Here is a 23,995-nt window from a genome sequence, read left to right on the forward strand (position 1 = left end):
TTAGGAATGTAATTATTATATCCAAACTTTACTCGATTCTTTATGTATATATACATAAAGACATTTTACTAGACGTAATTTGATAATTTATTTTAATTATTTATTATTGCAAATTTCCCCCTCCGAAATATTTCTCATATCGTAAAGTTAAGTAATTTCAACCCTTTAGAATGCTTTGATTCTATTGAAATTTGATCCTGTAGGCTATATAGGTTAATTTCTATTCACGATGGCTACATATTTACAGATCTTGGTAAGGTTTATAAAGTGTAAACACCAGAAAACTTATACGCAGAGTCGTATTTATGATTTAAAAATAAAAAAATGCCGAAAGGTCAAACTCACTCCATTTTACAGTGCTGTTAAATTCGTATTTGTATTCTCCAGCTCTGATTTTATGTCAACTGTTGTGATTTTCTATTCGTTCTTAGTGACTTTCCTAGTTCTGGATTGTGTATATAAAAAGAATTATCATTGCATTTTGCTGTTTTATCCGCTACTGTAGTATTTTTACTTGCTTTTGATACCGTTATCGACACGAATACTTCATTCATTCTCTTGATTTGAGGGTGTATCGCATAAAGAAGGTAGTATGCAAATTTCAGAACGGGACATTGATATTGAACACTAGCAAGAAGACGAATGCATTGCCGAAGAAGGTGAGACATTTTTTCTATTATATAGACAGGAATAATATAACTCGAGCCTCTAGCAAATGTTCATACAAGAATAAAAGCTATTACGATTCGTTTGTCTATCCGATACAGCTAAGAAAGTAGGACGTTTCCGTTTAGTTTTCGATGGCCATATTTTATAACGAATGCTAGAAAATACAAATAAAAAGGACTTTAAGTAAGATTCTGATATGATCGCCATCTTAATTAGTAGGAATTTTTATATTTGGATAGTGTAAAAACGCAATAGATACAACACAAATTACGAATTTTAGATGGAAATTGTTAAGATAAAACATATTATTTCACATCTAATTTAATGATCAATAGACGCTAAATAAAAGTAGGTAAATTGTCTCCCTTAAGAAGTTTGTTTGGAGTATTTATATTAAGAAGAAAGAAAAAAAGTAGAGAAAAAGAATGCAAATACTGCTACACATCGACGAAAAACTTGAAGGTTTTCGAGGGTGATGCGGGTTTAGAGAGTACACAACATATCTAGCAAATATTGTATAAAAATATTTATTTTGGTAGATGCTCGAATGATCTACACTTATAACGTAGAAGTGTGCTACCAGAACAACCAAAAGGTCTTTTAACAACACAAGAAATACATCCGATGAAATACATGTACTGTACAGTACATTATGCTACTAATATTTGGAGGAATGTAATAAATGATTACTGATTTTATTTAATAATTTTAAATTAATAACTCTAAGAACTGTGAAAATTTAAGGTAACACGCTGCAAAATTTATACGTAAAGAAAAAAAAGATTACTTCTAAGCAGCCAGTTTGGATTTCAGAATATTGTATTTTACGTTCTTAGTAAGGAAAGAAGATAAAAATGTATTTATCACTGAATTTCTACTCGTATTCGAAACACGAAATAATGTAAAAATATAACTTAAAAAATAGGTGTTTATCTACCATACCCATGCGTCGGATATGGTAGATCAATTATCATTTAAGCACGGTCGTGTGAAGTATACAACTGTGCTTCTGTGGTTCATTTTTTAAAGTTTTCTTGTGAACATAGCAGAAATTAACTCGCATTCAATTGATTTTCTTAATGAGAATAATATATCAAGTTAAATCTCGAACAGAAGTTGGCATTGTAATTTATAAACCAATACTCGAAAACAAAGTCAACCTAGAAGTTGGATCTTCATAGATATTAGAGAGGTTGAGGCCGAAGTTTTAAACGCGAAAACGTGTACGTCGGACGTTCGGCGCCGCTTTCCTGTAAGCCTAGAAGTTTGACAATGGTGTTTAGAAAGTCAGTGGAATCATGCTCGACATTCCAAACGCCATTGTCAAACTTCTAGGCTTACAGGAAAGCGGCGCCGAACGTCCGACGTACACGTTTTCGCGTTTAAAACTTCGGCCTCAACCTCGCTATTAAATGAAACTTTCCCAGCAAGAGTACTCTTTAATCCTTCCGCATTCCTTGAATACGGAAGGATTAAAGATGGATACTCTAAATACGATATTTATGTTTAAAAAAACACACACATTTATGTTCTAGAACATATTCCATTTTGTAAAATATGTCACGAAGAAATCATTTTTGAATCCGAAACGGATGGGAGGAAGACTCATTGTTGGATTATAATTTATATGTTTTTGTTTTTGATGTATTAAAACAATATTTATAAATTATTTTATAAGAAAAATAAAGTAAAATTATCGTTAAAAAACGTTAAACGTATCATAATCTTTTTAATTGGAAAAGTATTTGAAAAAAAAATGATAGAACCTGTGGCTTACTTATGGGAGTGGTGTGGGTGTTGGATTCCCAGAGGCTTCAGGAATAAAATTTTTAAAATAAATACATTTTTTTTAAAATAAGTAAACGGTAGTTAATGTTAGCTTAATTTTTCTTCATTCCGATTATACTTTTTACATCATCCTCCCAGATCACCCCAGAGCAAAATTTTAGGATAGAACAGATACAAAATTTTAGGAACGTGCAGTATTGATTTTTTCAACTATTTTAATGCATACTTTTTAAAAATATTTTCAAGAAAACATCGCGTGGAATCTCGCCATAACTCCGGGGTCAAAGGTTATGCATTTCTGTACTACCTTCTCTAGCGAAAGAGAGAATAATAATGTTTCCACGCATTATATTGCGGAGAATACGTATTTTTTTTTTTTTTTTTTTTTTTTGTGTGTGCCTGTTAAGACAAACAACCTTACAAGACTGCTTTATATTCAATAGGTGCTATTAATTTTATCACTCGATCTATATTTGGTAAGTAATATATACTGTAGGTGTAATCCAATGCTTAATTAATACCATTTTTTTCTCCTTTTTTAAGACAGAAATTAGCATTCAAATCTCGAACGGTTGTCTATCGGTCGCGACGGCGCTTCGAATACAATTTTTCAAATTTTTAAACTAGATTCTTACAATTTATGCAAAATTAAGCCGCCTGACATTGATATATGATCTAATTTAAATATAAAATTAAGAAATTTGACGAATTTTTCATTATTAAAGACATAAGCGGAAGGTTAGTGACCTTTGGACTCACTGGGTCATTCGGTTCAATAACCTCGAAAAACGTCCCTTAAAATTTTTGATTCCAAAATAATTTTTATTCTCTCGACTATTTTTAGGTTATTTACATTATAATCTTCTCTCTCTCTCTCTCTCTCTCTTTTTTTAATTTACACGGTAACGAATTAACACACAACCTGGATATTATAAATATACTCATATAGTTTAACCCACTTACTAATTCAATCTTACAACTGAGCCCTTTGTTTGGCACTCTTAACCTCAACATCCTGTCTATAGGTTAAACAATTAGATAAAGTGTTTCATTGTCTTGATGATCCAATCTTCGAAAGACTGCATTTCTTTGTCTCGGGGTATTAAAACTTTGATTTTATCTCGTGGATCCTAACTTGGTGTTTTACTTCACGCAACTTCTTACCACTTCTATTATATCACGAAGTCTGAGATAAAAAACAAAAAAAAAGGCCCAATGAGTACGAAGATTCCTCGAATTGAAAAAAAAGGATCCAAACTGCACGAAAGTCCCCGTATTGAAAAAAAGAGGGTCCAAAGCGTACGAAGTTCCCTCGTATTGAAACTACTAGAGTCCATTTGGCTCGCCCGTTACGTTGATCCACACGAATCGAAGATTCATTAAAACTTAATAGATTTATTCTAAAACGTGAATCACGCGTGTGAATCATTACACGAACGCGTTGGTGTGATTATTTAAAGGATTAAAGTTGCTTAAAAGTCGAGTATGGCCATATTTGTTAATCGTTGCAATTTATATTGATCAAATGTGATGTTAGTTTAAATTATGGCCTCATCATATGTACTTAAGAGGGCGATTATTAAAAATATAAAATTTTTACATAAATTCTTGTTTATGAGCCAAATTAAATAAGGGTTATAGAGTCGAAGGAGGTGTTTTAAAGTAATTTTTTTTTTTTGTATATTTTATTCATTTTTTTTTTTTAAATATAAATTATCTTAAATAGATTTATTATTCTCTTCCTAAAAGCATTAATCCTGTTAAAACGTGTTTGTTAATAGGAATTCCTGAACTGGGCGGGTTCATTTCCTTAATCCTTAATCTTGTTGTCTGTTAGCGAAACCTTTCTTCTACTTTAATTATATTTTCTCTCGAATTTATCCTTATTTTTTCCCCTCTATAAAATCATACCTTTTCTTTCTTTTTTTTTTTTACTTTCCCGGGTGTTATATATAACAGAAAGTATGGCTATCGGTCAAAAAAAATGACCCGCGAGATCTTTACATTTACAAAGGTTAGAGTTTTTTCCCTGTACAGTACGTATGGAAGTTAGTGTGGAGGCACGATCTTGTTCACCCACTTTGAAGGTTAATAACTCCCGTGCCTTTTGTCGAAAATTTCTGAAATTTTGCAGGGAGTTTCGTGTATTAGGGAGAAATATTTCTAGAAATTTTCGGGAAAATCGGACCATCGGTTCGGGAGGTATGGCCCCACTTCCTTAATATCTCCCGAACCAATCTGAAGACTTATAAAGGTAATTTGTAACAATTAATAGGAATGAAAACAAATAAAGAATGCAGGGGAAGTCCAGCAACAACGTTGTCAGCTTTATTTAAAAAAGAAGAGTAAAAAATACGAATAATTTATTTATTTATTTTTTCCTGAAAGACGATTCTATAATTGATCGATCCCAATTGTAGGCTCTGTGATTATAACGGGAAAGAAAATTTTAAAAAAAAGTATCGTAATTTAAGCTAATGACCTTAATTTAATTTGGACATTTCGCTTCGAATCTCGATTTTGTAGATGATATTTAAGGATAATGACTTATAAAAATAATAATTTATGATAATTGACGTCGTTTCCGAACTACGAAATCCAATAATTAAAGCAATCGAAGCTTAAAATGCATGATATATATATATATTCAAAATATGCGTTATAAACGGTTAGCGAATGACTAACAGATCCGATTTAACGAATCGTTTATATACGTGTAAAGATCAATTGTAGATAGACGTACAGACACACAGACGCTCGCGATTATCACGGTGAGAAACTCAATTTATGACGAATCGATACGGTTCGAACATGTGATAAACATGTCAAGGGGCGGAAGTTGATGCGCGCGTTTTCGATAAAGGTCTGTCCACGTGCGCCCGCCATCTTGTCGTATTCTCGTTCCGGCATTCGACCGAGAGCATACAGGGGGCGTTTGCGGCGGTGGCGTCGAGTTGTTGCTAAGCCTCGTGTTCTCACAGTCCGAGAGTGGATACAATCACCGAAATTACTCATTTTCTTTGCACCTATTCCAGGAATGCGTTCACGTATTTTCTCGTTTCTTGCGGATCTATCTTCATCCCCCCGTTCACGTAAGTGTGCTTCGTATCTAATGCACTTATATATCTTCCGTCTTTCGTATTTAAAAGTATTTACAATCGCGCATGTTTTTTTTTTATTATTATTATAAAAATGCAATTTTAGGGTGGTCCCGACGGAAATATTTCTAATATTTAACGCCACGCATTCGAATCGAATACATCTATTTATTGCGATGATTTTTTTGGGGGGGGAGATTTTCCCATGTGTTTAAGTAGAAGCACAGCAAGCCGGTGTTGTAATTGTTATGCTTTTTTTTAAAAAGATAAACACGTGTTTTTTTAATGTGAATTACGTGAAGGTAAGTTTTGTTTCGTGGAAAAGTATTAATCGCGATTTCTGTTCCGGAATCGATTTTTGTTTCTACATTTACTAATTTGTTAGACGACGTTATTTCGAGTATCAATATAACGTTATAACGAAGTGAGTGTATCAATTTCGATCGAGTTAAGTACGATTTATTCTCGACTTTTTTTTAAAGAAGAAAATAGAAAATAATAATAACTACGAGTTGTGACAAATTTTACGAATTAGTATATAGAAAACGTAATGGAATTTGTCCCAATCGAATATGAAAGTGTAAATTTATCCTGTTTTAACTTCCTACTTGTGGGTTCTGCTGAATCGAGTCAGAGAAAGAATCCTGCGCTGTTGCATATCCTATTACAACACCACCAGTTTAGCCAGTTCTTTCTTCATATTCGTTGATATGCAGTTTATGTCTTACCATATCGTTTTGCTAAATGATATCCTGTGGCGTACTAATCACGAAATTGTCGAAAATAATACGTCACAAGATTTAGAAAGGAGGAAAGTGATTAGTTCTTCGTATGCCCTTTCTTTTCGTATAACGAATGACGAACTTATTTTCGTATATTTATTATTATTATTATTATTTTAAATTTTGCCAAAAATTTCCCAAATTTGAACATTCATCTAACGGTATTATTGTCATCTTAACTATTATAAGATCATAAATATTAACTATTATGCAAATATTTTCTCTTGTTATTTTTGAATGAATGCACCAAACTAGATTACATTCTTGTAGTAAACAATGCAGAAGATAAGAAAAATTCTTATTTCATGAATATCTTCACAAGTTTCTGCTTCATTATTTATTTTCAAGCAACCGTTAGCCTTTGCCTGTATTTTTATTGACTATACAGAATATATTTTAAGTAAAAATATTTAAAAAAGACAAGAAAAACTTTTTTTTAATATATATATAAAAGTATATTTTGCTCACCTTAAATTTTATGTAAATATTTTGTATAGCATGTATAAAAACTTAATCCACATATCTATGGATTCCACAAGCTTCGTCTTATGAAGATGCTTAAAAATCTTTTAGAATAAATCCCTTTACGCTTGTATCTTATTGTTTATTCGGAAATTTATAAAATATAAAAGATTCGAACTGGCAATTAGAACTTCATCGATTTAATGGGAGCGATTGACGAATCTTTGCTTAAATAAAATCCATTTTCTTCCTCATCTCGAATATTTTCTGAATTATTTAATTGCCTAAAAATTTGGTAAACCTTTACTCATCATTTTCTATTTATGAAACTTTGTCGGAATAAATTAAAATCTCGAAATATTGATGTTTTAAGTAAGCGATCGGATTTCATTCTACATTAACTAAATAGCTTAAGATCGGCTCTTTTAATACTAATTAATTTATTGTGTGTTATTTGAAATGTATTTTAGTTGTAGGAATCGTCATTTTGAACGAATATTTTAGTTGTAAACCATGAAAAATAGGCTAAAACCATTAGGGTAATCTTTCAATTGTTAGTCCTGTACTTAGTAGAACTGTTGAGCTAATTAACTGTAAAAATAGGCTAAAACGCGTAAAAGCTTATATAGAAAGAAGGCATTCAGATTAAATTATTTACTTTTAGTTTTAATTTCGAAATATCTTAATTCTAATCAAGTATAAACAGCCATTTTTCGAATGAAATTAACGTTTATTGATGATATTCCACGAGTTATTCTCTTATTTATTAAAGGAATTTATCATTAATAAACCTAGAGATAAAGGTGATTTCATTTTTAAATACGTAGAAAAAGTATTGTAAACAAAAATCTGTTATTTGTCTTAGCAAAACAACGATATCATTTTCTGAAAAATTCAATTAGTCATTTTTCTAAATTCGTACAGACGTTATCACCGATATTGCACGTTACTGGGTAATTTGTAGTCGTTATTTTACTCAAATGGTAATCATTTATAATTGTTTTTCGCTGTTCGGTTCGAAGTTTAAAGCCTGGAAACCTATAAAAAACAAAATGGTTGCGATTTGTGTAGTAATGTATAGACCCGTATCAGTCTATAAATTACAAGTGTTAAGATTACACTGGTGAATTTTCCTACGTCAATTACTGTTTAAGTTATTGACACTTTAAGAAACGAACGGCGAACAAAAAGAAGAAAAGGAAGGGGAAAAAAAGGATTATAAGAATGTGTATTGGACGAAAAAGGATATTGACGGTAAGAACTTGCTAGCTTAACCGAAATCGTTTGACTTCAACTCTGCATTTTATTGATTATTGTGGAAGTTTTCTAAGAAATCGCTTAGTTGTTTAGTTCGGGTGGAATTAAAAACACTAGAGGAGTTTTATAAATGTTTTATAAGTCGAAAAGTAGATTTGTTTCCTCCGAAATGGCCCGCCGAAGTTGAAGAAATTTATATCGTACAACAGCGATACGTACACTCTCTGGAAAATGTTCGATCGCTATCTTATAATCGCACATTATATATTGTGTAATTCGATAACATTAAGTCTGTAATAACATTATAGCAAATGGAGCACATCCACACAGTTTACATCTACATAACGAACGAACATACATTTATATATAATACACAAACACACCACGTCCAATAATATACTAACATACACACAAACAGCACACATCTGTCCACACAATGTGTGAACATATGCGTATACATAACATGTGAACAATGATAAGCGTACAAACACAAACGTTAACAATGCTCACGCCAGATCGAGTATTTTAGCTCTCGAACTTAACCACCCTCATAAGAATAACATAGAAACACAAACACGTAAACTTATTACATATTATTTAATTACTGCAATATAGAATTAAGTGTATATTATACTTTATGCTATGGGATAGAATTTATTTGCACGCTTTCATTATGAATATACAGGATCTTACGCCATCCTCTGGAAGGTAGATGTAAGATAAATTCGTGAATACAAATAAGAATCAACTCTTCTTCTTCTTCTTCTTCTTCCACGCAGATGAAGAAATTAGAAACAGGGCAAGAAGTAAATAGCAGCTTAAAATGGCTGGAAAAATTTTTTAAAGGCAAAATAACTTCAGATTAAGTTTAGATAATGTTTGTTGTTTGATATTTTCCATACGTTACGAATTAAAAGAGGTTTCTGCGAATACCTCTTTAAATTATTCATTCTTAACAGAAGAGAGAGACGTTTAATTAGGAAAGATAGTCGTAATTTCCTTGTCATTTATATTTTTATACCCACTAAATTAGAATTGTAAAATTTATAAGATGGACAGATTTATATCAGTTCAAGTATTGTAATGGAAGACAAAATCGTGACAAATTTCGTCTCTATATTGTCAATATCGAGCAATTGTTTTGTTTTTTTTTTTAAACGTTTAAACAAGTAAAAATCGGGATTTAATAATAATAAAAGAAAACTTTTACGCAATTTTTTCGAATGTATACAACTTATACGCAGTAAATCCCTTTGTAGTCGGTGGGGTCGAGGGATTGTTGGCAATCAAGAAGAATCGTGGTTACGACGGTTGGCCACAAACACCACATTTTTCCATTGTAAAATGTTACGAGGTTATTATGGTAACCCGTAAAAACGATAGTAACTATGCCAAGACGTAAGAAAGAAAGGCATCTTGTTCCCACGTATAGAGGTTATCACTCTTCTCCTGAATCCTCGTGACGTTCCTTGCTCGTTACGATTGTCTTGTCATTTTTTTTTCTTTGTTCGAAGTTTTAATACGGAGCTTCGAGCACCGGTGTTCGACATTCACGCTTAAACCGAATAATTTATCTCTGGAACTCGCACCACCCCCGCCGGTCGGGTTTTGTATTTGGAACGGCACCCCGATCGACGATGGCATTCACCTACCCGATATTCTTAGGTGATGAAAGAGGAAGTGGTTTGTCGAACGGAAGCGCGTGCCTAGCATCGCTTCCGGTGACGTCATGGGAGGCAGCTTTTTCTTCCGCTTACATTGCTAACAGGTATACATATAAACGATTGGCAAAGGTCGTGGCGAATCCTTTAGCCCGTACCATTGGCCGTTATTTCCGTCTTGCCGCTCTCCGATTGGTCGACGATGCGTGCACGAGACCAAGGCGGCGTAGACACGTATGGGGTGGCGGTACAGAAGGCAGATCAAAGTAAGTGCGGCGCCTCTTCCTATCCTTTCTCGTGACGTCACCGGAGTCTTTTGCATTATTTAAGATGAACGCTCGGTACCGGAAGTGTCGTTAGGACCGCACGGACCCGTGTCGGACGAACCGACGTTGCTCGGGTCCTGCAATCGTCGTCGTCTGTTAGGCCTAGCTTCGTATCGATTCCGGATAGGGTAGTGTGACGTCAGCGGTGACGTGGAAGGCAGTCCGAACCGGAAGTCGATGACTGCAACCCCCTCGACACGCGGGTCGTCAGAGGACGAATTCGCTTCCTAAATCGAAAACTTCCACGTCACATCCTCCAAAAAGGGGCTCGTGTAAGGCGCGAGAAGTTTTTAAGATGATTTATTTATTTACTAAATTATTTATCACGTCGGAATTTATACGTTTTTAAAATATAATATTTTTATTCGAATTTTCCGAATGCGATTCTTTAGATAAAATACAATCGATCGAAGGGGGAGACTCCTTTCCTGATACTCCGCTACACACTCAAAAGGTTCGTGAAACGCTCGATTTACACGAAATGTACTTTTTTGATCGAACCTGTTTAATAATTACAAATGATTCAAAACTTAAAAAGTTTCTTTTGTCGAATTGCTCACTTTACACGCGATTATGTTACAAAATATATTCCTGGAGAAAGTAAAAAAAAAAAAAAATGAATGAGCTTTTAAATCAATATCCTCTCTTTCCCCGGTTGACTATAATGGCGTTATTTGAGACAAAGAGGTCTTAATTAAGTTCTAAAGACTTATTTAGGCAGGGCGATTAGTTTTATTGATAGTTTTGTCACTTTCAATCGGTCCACTTAAGCGAAAGACCGGTTCGAAGTTCGTCTCGACCGTACCGCATTTGTTTACGGTTCCTCACCGATTTCCTGTCGAATTTTTTATACACTTCGCGATTGCCGAAATACGAGAATGTTTTGCTGTCAGCGTATCGCGGGTTGACACATTCTTTACTCTTTTTTCCCCTTTCTTTCTTTACGTTTCTGCTGTTGTGTGTCTCGAATCACTTTCTCGAAAGGTGACAAAAGTATATTTGCGTATTTAGCCTCATTCGTAATTAAATTTTTGTCGGGTGGAACGAGAAATTACTCTTACAGGATGTAAATTTCGCTTATAGGATATAAAGGAACGTTACTAGAGTACAGAGGGGTGTTTATTAAGATGCGAATTTCGTTAGTAAAGTAGACGTGGAGAATGTTTGGTAAGGTGTAAACTTTGCTATTGGAGTGTGGAGTAGTTAGTAAAATGTAAATAACCGTTATTGGGGTGTTTAATAAGATGTATTTTGCTATTAGCGTACGGGGGAGTGGTTAATTACGTGTTTTTCTAGTAACGTGTAAGGTATAAATCTTGCTGGTAGGATATAAAGAAGTGCTAAGTAAGTAAGCAAATTTCTAGTTGTAACTTGGAAATTCGCTTCCTGTTTCCTTAACATAATTATCTCGACGAATAAAATGGGAAGAGAATAAAAATATCGTCCAATGCGAAAACGTTAACGCACTTTTAATCTCTGCAAAGCTTCCTTTCGCCATTTAATCGAATTGCGATTTTAAAGAAACTGTGTTAATTAAAGATAATTGTTATCGTCCAAGAATATATTCTTCGTTTGTTCCGGAGGATTCGATAATAAATTTGCAACTTTCATATCGAATATTTAATTAGACACCGTCCCCGTTTATTGTCTACTCTTTTAAAACAACATATTGGTTCTAAAGACAAGCTGCTAATTGTTGGAGATTTTTGTATGATTTGTAACCCAAACAGTTCCTGGAAATATTAAAAAAAAAAAAAAAAAAAAAAAAAAAAAAGAGGAAGGAACCGGAATAGTCCAAACGGCTCGAACGTTATAAGGGGGGATGTAGAAGAGAGAAGCGATATTTATTACGAGATCGACTTTCGTTGTATAGACACATGGGTTACTTGTTTTACTCGTTTTTTCGACCCCCTTCGCGTGTAGTTTCCAGTAGTAAGTCCCATCGAAACCAGTGGTTGATGGCGCAATAGAAAAAAAGAAAGTACCCCACATACACACACACACACACACACAGAGGAAAAAAAGAATTTCATATTTTAGTAACAGTATTTAAGGAATAAGGAATTGTAAAATGGGTAGAAATTTATGCGAAATTATTAACCGAGCGATAAAAAACCATTTGTAAAACCAAAATCGTGTAGACACGTGACGTGGAAAGTGCATCGATCCCAGTCGTTAGGCCGTGTCGAGAGCGTGATTGCGTTACATCGCATGTAAATTCCGGCGAAGTCGTATTTATTCTTGATTACAACTAATCGTACTGTACATAAATAAGTTTTGTGGACGATTCTTAATAAACTCTAGCAAGAAATGATGAATTATGGACAATGCTCCCGAACGATTCCTGTGAATTATTTACATGCCTCACACCGCCTATCATGTTTCGATCATTCGTAAAAATTAGCTACTTAACCGATTCTCTTAATGTTTCGAACATGTTCGGTTAATAAAAATAAACGTGTCCTTTACTAATAAGCAAAAATTACCGCTTCTAAAAACGCACAATCGTAATAAATAGAGATGTTTACCGGCGGTTATTTATGGTAACATAAATCCTCACGCGCTTAAAATATAACCCGTTTTAAACGTAGAATTATCATATCTTAATATTTTTCTCCGTTTAAACGTATGTATTTTTGTCAATTTTATACTCTAAATATTAAGAATCTAACGATGGAAAGTGGCAATTCGATTTTTATGTACTCTTCCAGTTTAATACATTTTTGTCAGTCACTATGGTTATTTTCAATTATCGACATTATTTTCTCAATCTTGTCAAGCAGTTAATGTAAAGTAAGTTTTGACTGGAGAAGAAATTAAAATCCATTGATGTTTCCTCATTTTTTCCCCATTTTTTTCTCCTCTTCTTTTCTTTAAAATGTTGATTTTGATTAAGATTCTATTAATTTTTTTTAACGAGTAGAATTGATTTGACTAGTTTATCTCGGTTTTTGATAAAAATTGAGTTTTTTAAGTTAAAACTTTTAAGATTATTTTTTTACTGTTTTTTTAATCAAAACACAGATTTTTTTTGACTTTTTTGCAAAGTATCCGAAGCCTGGAAGCCTTAAAAACAAACCAATCCTATCAGTAAAGGTGTGCAAAATTATTTTGTTTTATTGTTCCGATTTTGCCTTTTTTTTGTGTGTAGTTTAGAAATTGCCATTTTCCTGGTTCCTAAAGAGATAGGAAGTCAGATTTGACAGGAAGGTTTAAGAGATACAATGGATACATAGATTTGCCCGAGGTTGTGTAAATTATTCGGATTTTTTTTATTTTTATTTTTAACTTTTTTTTTCCTGGTGTAATTTCGAAACAATAGAAATTTGCTGATAGTAAAAATTAACCATTAGTTAATTTTTTTTATACAGTTAGTAGCTTTATTTATTTATTTATTATTATTATTATTATTTGACACCAGTGACGTAAGATTTTCCTCTAGGGAGGATAATCTAAAAAAGTACAGTCAGAATGAAGAAAAGTTAAGCTAACATTAACTACCGTTTATTTATAATATATCGAATTATTCATTAATAAAATGTAATTTAAGATTTGTTGTTTAAGACTTTTTTTTTCTTTTTTTTAAATATTCCCGAAGCCTCGTGGGGATCCAACACCTATTTCACCCCCGTAAGTACACCGGAGATTGACACAAATCGTTTCACTATCTAAAAAAAACATCACTTGGAAGTATTGCTTCTAGTCTGTCTTTTACTGTAAAATCGTAATTTTGAAATTTAGTATAGTATAATGAATAGTGTAACCGTTTTTTTTTTTTAAGAAAAATAAATTAAAATGGCGCTCTAAAAAATTATTATATGTATATTCTGTTACACGGTGTTAAAATTTATCATAATCATTATTTTTTTTTCTCATTTAATTTAATTATTTTGTATTCTGATTTATCGTTTTTCTAAAGATATTCCTGATCTTTCTCTTTTTCTAGAATAGGAATTCCTTCACTTGGCATGAATATCAATTACAATTAAACAAGTGGAGAGTCGATTTCTTCCTTCTTTTTTTAAATATATTTATTTATCCTTTTTTTAAGGTAAAAATATTCCGAATGAAAGGTTTTATTTTTTTTCGTTTTACAAATAGTCGAAACGAGAATTTCTTTGAACCTTTAATAGGTTCGGCCGAACGGTGTCATGTTAACGTCGAAATACAGAAGAAATTGTTAAATATTCATGTTCTTCTGTAACTCACTTCACCCCAACTGCTTGTCTGAGTTGGGTTAATGACTCGCAGCCATTTATCTCAAGAATTTAGGATGTATGTACGCTCTTTGTCGCCGCAGAATAAGAGAAACTCTGTCGACAAGTTGCCGAGAAACTTCCAATTTTATAACGATATTGTAATTACACTTCCTGTCGTTTTCTTTTCTTTTTTTTTAAATTCTCATTGTTTGAAAAAAGAATATATAATTCACTCGGCGTTATTTTAATGATGGAAGTAAAGCATATCTGTAGCATCTCTCTTAATCCGTGATAACATCTCTTAAACGCTTTCGATTATCCTTTCTGCTTCTTCGAATGTAATTTACTCCATAACGAAGCTCTGCTAATTTCCAATACGTTAATTAGAGCACAATTCTGTTAACGTTCACCTTAATATACCAAGCACCATCGAGTAATTCGATAAAACAGCATTTAACAAGTTTACAAATAATACATTTCGGGTAACGAATTTTCATCTTTAACGAATGGTAAAGGTTGATAAAGTTAAATAGAAGAATCCCCGTGAAAAAACCCGGTAAAAATTTAGTGGTCTTTTTTAAATAAATAAATAAAAAATCGGCATCTTTATTCGGGATAGTTTCGTCCAGCTGATTATCCGATCCGGTTAACTGCTCTCGTGAATTGCTTGACTAATGTTGCTGACGTCAAGATCAATTAATTAGTCTGTACATGAAATTTCCTAACGGCAGACAATCTGCATTCGTATATAATAGCGTGTAAGTGTGTTTATTTTTCCCTCTTTCCGTGTTGGAAAACTTAAAAATTCCCGACAGAATGATAAAGTTATTTATAGTTACGTAAATTCGAAATTCGGGTACGATTTCTGTTTATTTAATACTTCCCTAGAGTATCTTTTCTGGCTTACTTAACAATTACTGTATTTACCTGACGTCGTTGTTTACTAATCGCTTTAAAACTTTATCCTTTTAATGAGCCTTATATAAATTTGACTTTTTTTAAATATATATATATATATATATATATGTATATATACTTTATAAAAATTCAGTAGTGTGTTGTCCATGTTAAGGGATGGAAAACGTGTTTCTTTCCATCAAAATGCTAATTTTTTCGGTACGGTTTTGTATCAAAATGGATATCTTCTTCGTCTTCTCTAACTACATTTCTTCATTTGTGATATTCCTCATTTTCTGCAACCTCATTTCGGTCGATATCGTTACTTTACTCCCTTTTTTTCGATGCCACAAAAGTGTTTTTGTGTGTGTGTGTCTTCCATCTCACTCTCGCATTTGGTCTATTTTAAATAATTACCATCTTACTCCAGTTTGATAAATTTTTTCCCCCCTCTTTACGTCATCCATGTGTGTGTGTGTGTGTGTGTGTGTGTGCGCGCGCCTTATAGATTAGAGTTGTAAGAAAACTACGATTGTATCTACGTAAGAAATGGAAGAAAACGTTATCATTTCTTTACTTTTCTGGAATAATTTGCGAAAGAATTTCATCCTGTGAAAATTTAATTGAGTTCTGCTCGTCATTATTTCGAGAATTATCAGTTAAATTTTTATCCCAAACGGAAAAAAAAAAGTGGGATGGAAAGAGGGTGGGAAAAAAGCGGTTATCGCGCTTTCGACGTCACAGTTTTGGCTTACAGTTAGTGCTAGAATGACAACTAACGTGTGAGCCCGGTTTGCCTTACGGGTTTTGTGGTCTCTGTACACTTTCTTCCTTCTGATAAATGTTTATTTTTCTTTCTTTGTTATAGTCGAAGGGATATTTCTATTTGTTGGAAAATAAAACTTTAAACGAACTTTTTTCAGCGGTAATTTTGTAATAATTATCGTTGTAACGGGTGTATATATTCTCTAAATGGATTTATGATCTATTCGTTTACTCCCCCTCGAAAGAAAAGAAAATGTACCATTCGCCTAGAGCGTTAACACATTTGGAGATATAGACCAGTAAGCTGTCATTAAATTCTCCCCCCCTCTTTAATCTATTATCTCAGGAATTACATAAATATAATATAGAATCGAACGACATTTCAAGCATTCAATTACTCGAACAATCGTCCATTTCTGGTTTCTTAAATATAAAAGAAAGAAAAATCTGTCGACTGCAAAAGCATTAGACAGATGTCAAAAATGGCATCGGAACACTTGTTGGTACTCCATCTATATAGATGGAGATCAAATTAATTGATTAGTAATTCTATTTATACTCGCGTTATATCTATATGAGGTATCGTTTCCTCGTTAATTTGTTTTCTTCCGTCTCGTTAAAACGATCCGATATCAATTTTTCATTAATATCCATCCATTTGTATTGAATCGGGCGGTGTAAAAACTATAGAAGAGTTGCTACTGACACAGAAAAATCCATAACTGTTACGCTAAGTCGTTTCGAATCGTCATTATCAGATGAGTTACTTAATACAAACTGTATATATTTATATAGAATTATATATTAAGAAGCGTAAACTAAGGCACGTCCGAATAATGATGATAATTTGAAATTCTATGAAGGTAAACGATCTCGATTCTTGCATGACGAAATCTGATAAGCATCCGTGATGCATTGTAGATAACACATTTAACTCGTTAGCACTTGTTACGTAAACGTTTTGTTGATAAATTTTTTAAATTTTTACTACAATTCGGCCATTTTTTTTATTGGCTCGGTAATGACGTCACTTCTGAGGAACCTCTCCAGAAACGGGCCATCCACCGGCGTTTAAATGCATATTCTAGCTCGAAACTGTGTGTTTTACAAGCATTTATAAGCACAGTTATTGAAATTAAACCGTAATCTTAGTCAAAAATTAAAGAATTGATTAAAGTCATTGGTTAATGTAGCTTTAGGATGTAAATGGCTTATGATATATATTCGGTGAACCGCACTCGATTCGCAGAAACTGATTTCCATTAACACTTCTGTCAAACATAATATAGTCGTGTTATCGTTATAATTAATGCGATGTTATCGTATCCTTCGTGCCGATAAATCTGCCTTTTATACGACAATCGAACGTCTTCGAACGACGGGGAGAGAAGAGAAAAACCGTTATTTAAAGCTTTGTTTCTCAAACGGTGGGTCGCGAACTCTCTTCGGATAAGTCAAAACGTTTACCGAGAATAAAGAAAAAAAAAAAAGATTAGAAAACTTCTGTTTAATTCGCCGAAAGAATTAATGACAGAGAAAAATTCATTTTGATCAGCAACAAGTTTAACTGGGAGAGATGCTTCGGCCATATTGATCAACGTCCTCGTCACTAATTTAGAACTTTTGATACGTTTTGTTAGTTTGGAAAGTAAATTATATTCATTAAAAACATCAAAGTAACGCTTTTATTTCGTTTCTTGTTTACGTTATTTTAAAATTAAACGAATAAAATATAAAATTTAAAAGAAGTTTCGCAATTACGTTTTCATACTGAACGATTTCTAATTAAAAAGTTTACTCGCTGCTTCCACGCTTTATTTATAATATTAGAAAGTAACGTAATATTAGAAAATTAGATTATATATATATACTGTATAATTAAATTATTATTTAATAGAAAAAGAAACATAAAATACACGACAGTAGGAAGAAATCGATGTGACATATTTAACATTCTCGATCTCCGATTCCCATTAAAGGAAAGGTCTTCTACATGCGATCCTTTTTTTTAAAGAAAAAGTTCCCTTTCTATAGATCAAAAAACATATTTTTTCCTTTGTCTATAATAGCTGTGCCGAACGAAACCATCGGTCATAGCGAGATGAAATTTCAAGAACAAAAAGCAAAAGTTAGAAATTGGCTTATCCCGTTTGACAATTAATTTCTTGGCTTTTCGGGACTTAAATTTTTTAATAAAATGTTTCAAAAAAAAAAAAATATTTAAGAATAATACAAATCGAACACCCCCCCAAAAAATAAATAAATTATATACAATAAAACCCGCGTAAACCGTAAGGATACGGTACCGAATATATTTCCCGTTTTGGACAGGTTTTACCGTAATATCTTTTCCTTTTCACATAAAAGCTGGTCTCAGAAACGTATAATCTATCGTTTGTCCTATAAAATTGTTAAATTGAAATTAAGTAAATAAACATAGAAGTTAATAATCAAAATCTGTATACATTCTTTGGGGACATTCGAGTAATGTTTATAAAGAATTATCAGTTGCTTCATTGTTTTTCTTCTTCTTCTTCTTCTTTCTTTTAACACACGAGACTAATATAAACCTGATTTTAATGTTCATCTTTTTTAATTCCCCTATCGAATTTATCCTGTAAAAGTCTCTGGGATTGCCCAAAAGCATTTAAAGATACAGGTTCCTTTTATGTAAAGATTTTTTTTATCTTTAAGTAAAGTAAGAACAATTTTTTTTTTCTTTCACTTGGAAACGTGATTTATTTATTTTTTGGTCCGAAAGAAAAAAATTTTTTTTCCTCTGTGTAAGGAACTGCACCGAAAAATTACTTATTTTAACCTTTATTTCGATATTAACAGTTTTATAAAATTAAAAATCAAGTTCGTGACGTGACGGAAGCTCATTTCTGTTCCTATAGCAACTAGATTTAAAAAATACGTAACGATTTTTCACTAATTTATCTTCTTTTCTTAATGCAGGTGTGTTTATTATAGTGTTACGTCGCTTAGAAAATTTCGTGACGTGACGATAGTTTATATCTCTTTTCTTTTAAATCTTCCTCGTCGATTATTCTGAGATATTCACTTAAACTACGAGGTGATTTTTCAGTCGTTTTCACTAACATTTAAAATAATGTTCACAAATTTGTAACAGTTTTACATTAAGAAGAAGGGGGAGAAAAAAAGGTGAAGACTTCGTGACGTGACGAAGTGTCGACCGTTTTCATTTTTCCTTCTCGCACATCAAATCCTCTTTAACCATTCATTTAAATTGTAACGAATTCACTTCTTAATCTTCAATTTTAATAACGTTTTCGCTAAAATTTACTCGCAATTCTCCAGTCTTTAACATCATGTCATCGCCTATATTTCTCTGTTTAATATTACTCTTACGTAATTTAAATATGTATATATATATATAAAAGTCAAAAAGTAGGACACGGTAATTTTTATAAGTTGCTATTAATATTGTGAATAAACAGGTTTTTAATTTATTCATAAGTAGAGTTAATAACTAGAAAAAATATTTATCTAATGTAAAAGTAATCTGCCATTTTGCGTAGAGTATTAGTTGCACTTCATTTATAATATATATATATATATATATATATTTAATTTAATTATTTTTGCTTCTTAAAATTATCTCGATACGGCCGTTTTATTATTATTATTATTATTATTATTATTATTATTATTATTTCGTTTATTTTATTTATTTTTCTCTTCGTCGGTTTCCATTTATTTAACTTCTACTTCCTCATCTTTAAAGTCATTTCTGTTTACATTATGTTACCGGTTTTATATTAATTTTCTTACTTATTCTCAAGTTCAAGGACGTGTGTCGTAAGGTTTGTGAGAATTTTTATCCTTAGGCGCCCCTCGAGTTTAAATTGACGTAAGAATAGGGGGCTAAAAATTCGTCCTCCTTTTCCGTCCCCCCTTATAAAAAGCCTTACTTTAAAATCTTAAAATCGTAAATATTGTCCGGCTCATGAATAATAATGAATGTCGGATCTTTGAAAAAAAAAAAAAAAAAAATTCCTCTTCGCTTTCTTCAAAATGGAGGTCATTTTTTCCTTCCCCCTCTCATTCTTCTCTATATCAAATCCTATTTAGTTACGCGCGGCCATTTTTTTTATGGTCTAAGTAAAATCAATGCGTTATTTCATATTTTTGAACGTTTTTTTTAAATGTATTCGGGTGGTTTTAATTGATATAAGAATATTAATTCGGATTATTTCCTCTTACAAGTTTAATATATAACCATTTTTTTTTTTAGGTTTATAAGAGTTAAATTTCGGTTTACTTTACGTTTCATAAACCGAAACTATTCGTTATCAGTTTAGTAATCGTATTTCGAAAAGGAATAACGTAATGGAGTAATCACACAATTGGCTAGGACCTATATTTGGATATTTTAAAAGAAATAAACAAAAAAAAACCAGGCTGCATTACGTAAATTTGGAAGCTTTTGCCAATAATGCCATACGGGCAAATTTTCCATGGCGTGGGGAAAATTTTAGGATTTTCTTTTTTTTTTTTTTTTTTTCTTTTCTTTTCTTCTTGAAGCCGCTTTACTTGTAGGGAAATTTTTATGTTCTAGCTAGAAAGGGGAAATTCCGAAATTGATGAACGTTGACATTTAAGAAAGAAAAAGAAAATGTTGAAATATTTTAGCAAAAAATATATTGCTTCTCGCTATACTTTCGAATTTATGCCTTAGATCTGAGTGATTTTTGGCATATTATCATTACTGTAAACTGCAGTAAAATTTTATTTTCTTTGAAGAATGTGAGGTATTCTCTTCTAAAAACAATCGAACGAGGTTCCATCTTACTCGTGATATTTTTAACATTTAAATCCAGTACTCCGAGCAGTTAATCTGTAGTGTGTCTATATAATTTATACAGGGGATCTACGCTAGAATTATGTATCTTTACATAGGTTCTTTATGTACTGTTTGTGTCTTTATATAGGTATGTATAGATACTTTACAGTACTGTATGTATCTGTATATAAGAGATCTACGCTAGAATTATGGTTCTTTATGTAGATATGTACTGTACGTATCTCTGTATAGGGGATCTACGCTAGAGTTATCTTGCTACCTAATTTTAAAAGTTGTTTAGTTATGCAACATTGTACTAAATAATAAGCGAACGGAAATAATTTAACATACGTAAATTCGACTTTTTCGGCTTTCAGTTTATCTCTTCGGTCGATCGCAACATGCTGTAAATTCGATTAAAAGAAATTTTTATTTTTTTTATTGTCATATAATGAAAGTAAAATAGATATATCTTTGACCACATACTGTATCTTTCTATTTATTTTTAAATTGAAGAATAGACAAATACGGAATGATGTCGGATGTCACATATTGATGAATGAGCTAGATAAGACGATCGTATCTAGAAAGTATTGTGTTGGCCATACATAACGGAAAATATGCGCATTTCTCGATTAGAAAATAAAGAATATGGAAATGATACGTTATAAATAAGTTTTATACCGTTATTTTTCTCTTCGATTATAACAGGAATAGAATTTTTTTCAAATAAAAACTAATAAAATTTGGCTACGAATTGTTTTCGTTTAAAAATTAAAATCCGTTCTAGAAATAATTAAAACTTGTTGTTAGATTATTATTATTATTATTATTATTGTTAAAATAATTTAATATTTATTAATGTTTGAATTAGTGAATAGCGAGCGCCCATATTTTTATTGGTTTTTTTTTAGTAACCCATTTTTGTGTCGAAAAAATGAATTTTTCAATTAAGAAGGGTCGAAAAACATTTGTTATAAATTGCAGAATTTATAATACATAAATTCTATAAATTAATTAATATCATTTCTGCTTTACATAAAATACTTTCCAGTGTAATGAATAAAGAATTCTCGAATTTGCCACGGTAATAACAATTTTTATATGCTTTATATTTAATTTTTAAGTTATCTTTAAGATGCCTCCTCGTAATAAAGAACAAGAAATTTATGTTTCAACACGAAATGGAACTTTTATAAATTGGTATCTTGGCCCGTTTTTTTTTTTTTTTTTTTTTTTCTACTCCGTATAAATTATCATTACGCCTTTTACAAGCGAAGTTCAGTTATTCATCGACTTATTTATTGCACACGCAGTTTGTAAAGCTTAATATCGAAATTAATTTCTTTTGTTTTTGTTTTTATTCCTTAAAAATATCATTATTTATTCGTAAAAAAATATAAGAAAGATGTAAAGTTTTACTCTAATTGAAAATAAACTGTAAAAATGGAATCTAAATCTTTGTCTTCTTTCACTTTCTCGGAAAAATCTTTGATTCTGTATACACTTAGATTAAAAAAAATTTACGGTACGTATAAAGTTATTTTGATTTTATATATCATTATCAACTTTTGATACGTTATTATAAAGCTAAAAAAGAATCAACTTTATATATTAAAGCTTCTTAATAGCAGAAATGAAGTTGCATTCAAATTATAGAAGTGCGATTTTGATGCCCTCAATAACAGATAACTTTAGCGAAAATCCATTTTATTTTATGTCCGGTTTGGTTCCTTATAAAAGGCTAATTAATTACAATTTGCCCATTTAAATAATTTAAGAATTAGCATTATTCTTCTAAAGATAACAACGATGCGTCTCATTTACTGGACATTATTAAGGTCCATCTTTATCATCACTAATGTCGAACACGGGAGGCAGTTAAACACAGTAAAACCTGTCCAACGCGGAACCCGAATAAATGAAAATCTGCGTAAATAGATAATTTCTTCGGATTTTGTGCATTAAAAAAGGAAAAAAACCTGCCAAATCGGAAAAGATATTCGGTACCGTGCGATTCCGGTTTATACAGGTTTTACTGTAAAGAAAACTATTTAAGATTGTATTTAAACGTTTACGCTTTTACTATTTTATTACGAGATCGTCGAAAAGGAGAGCTTATCCCGTGTGTGTCTTTGTTTTGTTACGTTTATGAATCAGCGAATTAAATTAATAAATTATATATTTCAACGATATAATTTACTCGAACTGAGCAGTTATAATGAGAGATAGAAATAAAATTTAAAATAGGAAATATGCTTTTAAATACACCTTAAAGACAGAATGATCGTATGTAATCGAATTACGGACTGCACGTAAATTTCCGAAATTTTCACGTTATTTCTCAATCTTCTCGTTGTTTTTGATTTAAATGAATTTATTAAATATTCTGCAGGATTAACTAAAGGCCCGTGTGTTTATATATTTGTTTAGTATAATATACAGTAAAACCTGTGTAAACCGGTATTGCAAGGTAACGAGTATTTTTTCCGGTTTGCAGGTGTCCGTTTTGAAGAGGTTTTTTTTCTTTTAATATAAAAAATTGCTCCGTTTTGAAGAATTTTTCCCGTTTAGGCAAGTTTTCCTTTTGGACAGGTTTTACTATAATGTGGGCTGTTGAAGCTCTCACAGCTTATAATATCTACACCGAAGGGTCTCAAATGATAATTTCTTGAGTACTGATGTTCTTAAATGGGTGAAATTTTCACGAATTAAATAATTTTAATGTAAGCATTAACGTATCTAAATAAGTCGTGCGAATTTATGTTTCTGAGCTTCAAAAATAACACGAACAAATCAAATAATAGACCTTTAACAGTCCCTCATTGTAAAGATTCCAATGTATATTTATACATTTTTATACATGCAATAAAATTATTAATTTATATATTTAAAAAGATCTGGTACAGTACACTACCGAAATGGCACAAGTATAGAAAGAAAAGAGACATTTTCAATGAATTATTAATATAATAGGCCTATATATAGCTTAAATTTGTTATTAAGTAAATATAAGTCTATTAAGATACGTGCTTCTAGTCTTTTGTATGTTGAGGAGTATAACTCGTCTACTAGGACTTGTTATATCGAAGGTTATATTCACACAAATTCGTATTTAAAAAAAAAAAGTTTAACAAGTCTGGTATGATCTGTATTTTTATATCTAGTTTAAGGTAATACGATACAATCTTACTAAAATTAATAAATTATTTAAATATTTGCTTTTCAACATATATTTTATGAAGGATACTTTCTAGTAAAACGTTTTTTGTATGATGTAATTT

At 31.6% G+C, this 23,995-nt stretch overlaps 1 protein-coding gene across 3 annotated transcripts in view; it reads left to right on the forward strand.

The window, feature by feature from the left end:
• Window positions 1-23,995, forward strand: part of LOC136977856 (uncharacterized) — a 76,542-nt gene that overhangs the window by 36,537 nt on the left and 16,010 nt on the right. Inside the window, exon 1 of one of the 3 annotated variants that reach the window (XM_067273443.1) lies at window positions 8,901-9,983. The exons of the other annotated variants lie outside the window; for them this stretch is intronic. The gene's annotated coding sequence lies outside the window, so the exon portion shown is untranslated. Of the gene's footprint in view, window positions 1-8,900; window positions 9,984-23,995 lie in introns of those variants that run through there. 3 annotated transcript variants of the gene reach the window in all.

Source organism: Centruroides vittatus, unplaced genomic scaffold (genome assembly GCF_030686945.1).
Source record: "Centruroides vittatus isolate TY-2023 unplaced genomic scaffold, ASM3068694v2 contig_480, whole genome shotgun sequence".
Taxonomy (NCBI): Eukaryota; Metazoa; Arthropoda; class Arachnida; order Scorpiones; family Buthidae; genus Centruroides; species Centruroides vittatus.